Source organism: Clytia hemisphaerica, unplaced genomic scaffold (genome assembly GCF_902728285.1).
Source record: "Clytia hemisphaerica strain Z4C2 unplaced genomic scaffold, Clytia hemisphaerica genome assembly, whole genome shotgun sequence".
NCBI lineage: Eukaryota > Metazoa > Cnidaria > Hydrozoa > Leptothecata > Clytiidae > Clytia > Clytia hemisphaerica.
In genome coordinates this window covers 1,369,262-1,375,261 of record NW_027103855.1, presented here as the reverse complement: position 1 = coordinate 1,375,261, position 6,000 = coordinate 1,369,262, and the positions used below count along the sequence as shown (strand labels likewise).

Sequence of the window (6,000 nt, the reverse complement as noted above, 5' to 3'; positions counted from 1 at the left end):
ATACAAGGATACTTGCTACAGGGTTAATTTGAAAAATAATCCGCAAAATTGATTTTTCTATAATTTCCGCTTTTGTTTTATCTTATGACTTACAGTAGATTGATTAAAATGAATTGATTGATTAATCTTAAAACGAATTTTTCAGTTATTCAAAGTAAATTCTCATCCCCCTTGGAGCTTCGAATAACCGGGAGTCTACTGTTTTTTTCTCATTGTAGGGATCGATGATCAAACAACTGGACGACCCAATTTGCATTCCTAAGGGGTTGTGTAAGGAGCAAGAGTTCCTGAATATGTAAAAATCAATAGCAGTTTTTAACATGTAATATATCTAGACATTGTCACTTTTAAAGGTACTAAAAAATTCTCCCTTCACTATTTTACCCCACCCCCCCTTTTTTTTTGAAGGGAATATTGTACCCTTCGTTTGCAAAATTGATTGTCACTTTGTAAAGATAGTAAAAAAATCTCCCGTCACTATTTCACAAGTCGTCTGATATGGAGAGTTCTTCCATGACCACAGACAAAGAAAGTTTTGAAGTTTTGCTTGAAATAGAAGAGTTGACTACTAAATGACGATAAATTGAGCGGAGATCATATTGCCTTGTCCCGTTAAAGTTGCCGATTGAACTACGGGATGCTTCGATCGATATCATGTTTTGAAAAGGGGAATGTAAAAAAAATGATAAATACGTCAGTTTCAAATATAATGTATATTTATTTTAATAACCTATTGTTTTTTAACAAGTTAAAAAAGCTGAGCAAGTAAGTGGTAAACAATGAAATGTTAAAAAAAATCATAAATTCTGGTTTAGCCTCGGAAATCTGAGTTACCCAAATGAAACACAAGTTAATTGAATCAAGTGAGCCGAGTACTATCAAGTTAGCCGAGTAATATCAAGTTAGCTGAGTAGTGTCAAGTTAGCTGAGTAATTTCAAGTTAGCTGAGTAGTATCAAGTGAGCCGAACATTATCAAGTTAGCCGAACATTATCAAGTTAGCCGAGTAATATCAAGTGAGCCGAGTAATATCAAGTGAGCTAAGTAATATCAAGTGAGCCGAGTAGTATCAATTGAGCCGATGAGTAATATCAATTGAGCCGTGTAAAACCAAATAAACTGAGTAAAACAAAGTACTCCAAGTGTATTCTGGTGAGCCAAGTGAATCGAGGGGAATCCTTTAAATCTGAGTTAACTGTGTGAATCCAAGTTAGCTTTGTATAACCAAGCTATCTAATGTAAATCCAGATTGACCAGAGTAGCTATACACTGAATGATGTGGACTTGATGAACCCTGAAAAATAAAAACAAAAACGAAATTACCCAAACAGTCGCGTTCAACTGGAGTATACTACCATGTTCATAAATCGTAAAGCTCAAGTGCAGCGTAAGCTTGTTCCAAGTTCTGGAAGACTTTCATAATTATGTCCACCTGTTAGGAAGATACTTGCTTTTTGTTGAAAATTGAGGCGTGCAAGCAATTATAGGTCACAATTTTTTCGCACAACATAAAGAACCCGAGATGAAATCTGATCATGATGTTTTACAAATACAAGTGAAAATCTCATTTCTAGGGCAGCAACTTTAAAGGGATAAGGAGATAAAAAATAAAATTCAGCCCAAAGATTCCTTCCATAGTCCTTAGCAAAACCTCCAAATTTTACAGGCTACTTGTTTTTCAAAGTCGAAATATTTAGGTAATTTTTAATTTCTGCTGGAAGACAATAGAATTTCAACATGAGGTACGTATGAGGTACGAAAAACTGAGATTTCTAATTGTCATATCTTGAATCTGGAATGTTATTTCTCAAAAATATTTGGAGGGCTTACTAAGGACCGTGTAAAGAATCTTTTAGCCAATTTTCATATTTTATCTGGTTATCCCTTTAAAAGTTTCAAACAAAAAGGACAAAAAATTACGAATCAAAAAAAGAAATCCTTCTCTAGACTATAACCAACAATGAGCTTCTCTTTACCACGCTTCCCCCAACCTCACAAAGATTTTGCAGTAAATGGTAATACACAGCTTGATTTTTCACTTAAGTCATTAGGTTACCAAGCCTTTTAATGATAAATCCTGAAGAAAATCAAATTCAAACTCACCTTAAGATTGGGTATCAATCAATCAGTGGGAACCAATCAGTCTGGATATGATGTACGATAACAGTCTTGATGTATATGGATGATAGATGGTCCAAAACTGTACAAAAAGAAAAATAAATATGATTCTTATTAACAAAAAGTAAAATCATAAGGCATGGCCTGGAGTAATACCTTTAAGGGAAAATTTTTTGGCGAGAACTTATTTTGGCAAACAACTAAAGTCAGCAAAAATTTTTATCTTCGTGAGAACGAATTTTGGTGAATGAATATATTTTAAATTTTGACAAGAACTTATTTTGGTGCAGGGGGGGGTCAACATTTATAATACCAACCCATAGCCCAAAAACCTGACTTTTGACCTTTTGAGCTAAGTTAACACCACCACCCCAAAATTGGTATTGATACCAACTTGAAAATCATAATTTTCGGAAAAAGGGGGGACCCACCCCCTTATTTTGGTATTGATACCAGCTTGAAAATCATAATTTTCAGAAAAAGGGGGGACCCACCCCCTTAATTTGGTATCGATACCAACATGACTTTTTGAATTTGACAAAATATCATGGGACCCACCCCCTAATTTAGTACCAATACCAATCTGACAAATTTGAGTTTAAAGCTGTTTAAAGGGAACCCACCCCCTCCCACACAAACACGGTACTAAGAGAAACTTCAAAAAAACTCATTTTTGAAATACTCTTTCTTGCTAAAATAGAAAACTGAAAACTGACAATATAATAAAAACAAACCCAATGAAGCTAGCAAAATCAATCTGAATCAATATTATCTGAATATAATAATTGATGTGCAAAAACTAGGAGAAGCTATTATTAGTACATAATTTTAGAACAGAATAGATTCACTCATTACCAAATGCTATCACAGAAAAAATGTTTTTGCTTCAGGCTTGATCAAAAATAATACTTGAAAATATCGAAAAAGTCCAAAATAAACAAACTTCAAAGTCATTTATACTGATTACTCATTTACAGTCATTATACTTATACTTTTTAATGGCGTTTTGGTATAGTGGACATGGTGAATGGCCAGGTAAATCTCCCCTTTTTTTACCTTTTTTTAATGATTGACGGCAAGAATCAATTTTGGTTAGAACTGAAATTGGTGAATTTTAAGTTTTTGCTACCTCAAGCAGTTAGTCACACTAGATCTAGCTTTCAGAAAAAATAACATCAGTTATCTACAGGATACATTTCAACAACAAGGATGAGAGTTAACTGAATCAAGTTCGCAAGACAATAATAATTAAAACTAAAAGTTGGAAGCAAAATAAAACGTGCAGCAGCCAAAATCAACCAACTAAAATTTGTCATTCAATTCCCGAGACAGCACTTCGATTTTTAAGGCCTTGTTTATACGCTAAAGTAAAACAATTACGCACATGTAAATGGGTCATTGTTTGAGGTCCAGCAAAATTTCCGGGAGATAGCCTATCAGGCAGTGCGCGGATCTAGGTGGGTTCCGCCTCCCCCGTAGATCTTTTTCTTGGGAAGTTGCTCTTCAAATTAGTTTTCAAGGTTGGCTTGGCTCAAATTTTTTCATCTATGGCTCAAATTTTAGGCAATTTGAAAATGTTCTTTTCATTAAAAAGCGCCGGGTTATTTTTTCATGAATTCCTTTAGAAGTTTTGCGGCGCATTTTTTTGCTTGAGAGTCAATGTAAATGATATCGCGTTTCGCAGCATTAATCTTTGATACGTATTTTGGCGGGACGCTAGTGTGGCTAACTGTCAAGTAAAAATTTTTTCTCCATTTCGACCAGACGATCTTAATCGAACGGAATTGAAATTCGATTGTCAAACGCAATTGAATCTCAATCCAACGACCAAATTCTGGGTAATATTTGATTCGTTTGATTGAGATTTTCGTTCGAGTGATTGAATCGATGCAATCGAACCCAATCGAACGCAATCGAATCTCAATCGAACAACAAACGAATCCGAAAATTGGGGTAAGGCTGATGGAATTTAATGATATGTTTATCGTAATGACGATCTTCAGAATTCGATGCGGCCAAGTTTTCATTATTCATTATTTTAGGGAGAAAATTCTCAATAAGTTGTGAGCAAAAAAATCATCTCCATAATTATAAAAATCAAAGAAGCGCACTTTTAAAGAGATGGTAGGGCCGTACGGGTTCGTTTTTAACCGGATATTTGCCGGACCGTTTGTTTTGATCTTTCAAAATCTTGATGAAGCGCCAAAATAACAAAATAATGGCAACTTGGTTGCAGCAGTTTTTTGACATGCGGGCGGCTTACGGTAAATATAACATTAAATTCCATCGGCCTAATATTCTATTGAGATTCAATTGCGTTCAACAATAAAATTTTAATCGTTCGCTTGGTTCGATCATCGGTTCTGTTCGATTGAGATCGTCTGGTTTCGAGTATCGACTGACCGGCCCTATTATTGGGAGACGGAAGTAATAGATAGAATAGCTGTTTTCAAAATCAGATGCCAAACAACCTGATAGTGATCTGCGCTGCATTTTTTCTACCTAGCATAGCCCTTAATTTGAGAATTAACCTTGCAGATTTTTTGTATTTCGCAGAGTGTCTTGTTGCTATAAAGGCCAATAGCAATATTCTTATGATACTACTGGAGCACACACAATAGAGATTTACCTTTATGAATGGCAGCAGCAGTCAGTGACAGTTAAATCTTGATTTATCCTCTTTACTGCTTGAACTCTTTAATTCTCAGTCTTTGAGAGAAAAAGAGGATGAACACTCCACGTTCAGTTGAGTTGAAGATAGTCTATGTAGGTGGTAGACTATACGAAATACAGACAATAACAAGATACGGTCTTCAACCATATATCAACATATGGCTTTGCTCGGCTTTGCTAGAGGATAGATAATTGTATGCTAGCCGACAGACGATCCCTGTCGATCCCTCTACATTATAGCACTGAGTTTAGCCTGGAAAATATATGTACTCTCGCGGAACACCGCCTAATTGCTTTGCGTAACTAACAAACGTACGGGCACTGTGCAGATGAAAGGCCCACTACGCTGCGCTGCTGGGCCAAAAACAATTATATTCACTCATCTCTTAGAACAAGCACTTCAAAAGACCATAACATTAGACAGAAACTCAAACTGAAAAATCACCCGGGAAGGTAAAAAATAATCCTTATCGGCTGACGGCAAATTATTCTCCTGGGAATAGAGCCGCCAAATGATCAAATCAAAACATTGATAAAGTGTGTTGTCATAATTACTGCTTTCAGTTTGCGTGTTTTGAAAGTTTGATGTGTGTACTCCGTCTTCGTGGAATTTTTTAATGGCATGAAAACAGAATATGCAATGTCTTTAAGAACAAATTCCTAAAAGGCTTTTGTTGTTCTGTAAATATTTCCTTTTGGATTAAGAAATTCCATCTTTTATTGTTCTAATGATTATAATATTTATTTATAAGATGCTTTGTTGTCTTTTTATAATCTTTATGTAAACTTGCATATGTTTTGCATACTTTCCAACTAAATCCAACCATGGCATTTTCGTTCCTGTATTTTTGCATACAATTCAAGATGGCGGACGGAAAGGCGAAAAGGTCTATTAAGCCAGACGATATCAATCGAACGGAATCAACGATCGAACCAGTCGAACAACAATCGAACCCATCGAATATTACCCAGAATTTTGACGTTCGATTGAGATTCGATTGCGTTCGACAATCGAATTTCAATCGATCGATTACGTTCGATTTGGTTCGACTGGTTCGATCGTCGATTCCGTTCGATTGAGATTGTCTGGTTATTCTCCTGAGAATTATAGAGCTGCCAAATGATCAAATCAAAACTAATCAAAACATTGATGATGTGTGACGTCATAATTACTGCTTTCAGTTAGTTTGCGTGCTTTGAAAGTTTGATG

General features: G+C 35.5%; 1 long non-coding RNA gene across 1 annotated transcript; it reads right to left on the bottom strand.

Annotated features, from left to right (window-relative positions):
- Positions 1-694: 694 nt before the first annotated feature.
- Positions 695-5,534, bottom strand: LOC136808226 (uncharacterized). The gene is made up of 3 exons (XR_010846845.1): positions 4,747-5,534; positions 2,103-2,199; positions 695-1,293 (listed from the first exon to the last, which is right to left on the bottom strand). It is a non-coding gene; the product is annotated as an uncharacterized lncRNA (long non-coding RNA).
- Positions 5,535-6,000: the final 466 nt, after the last annotated feature.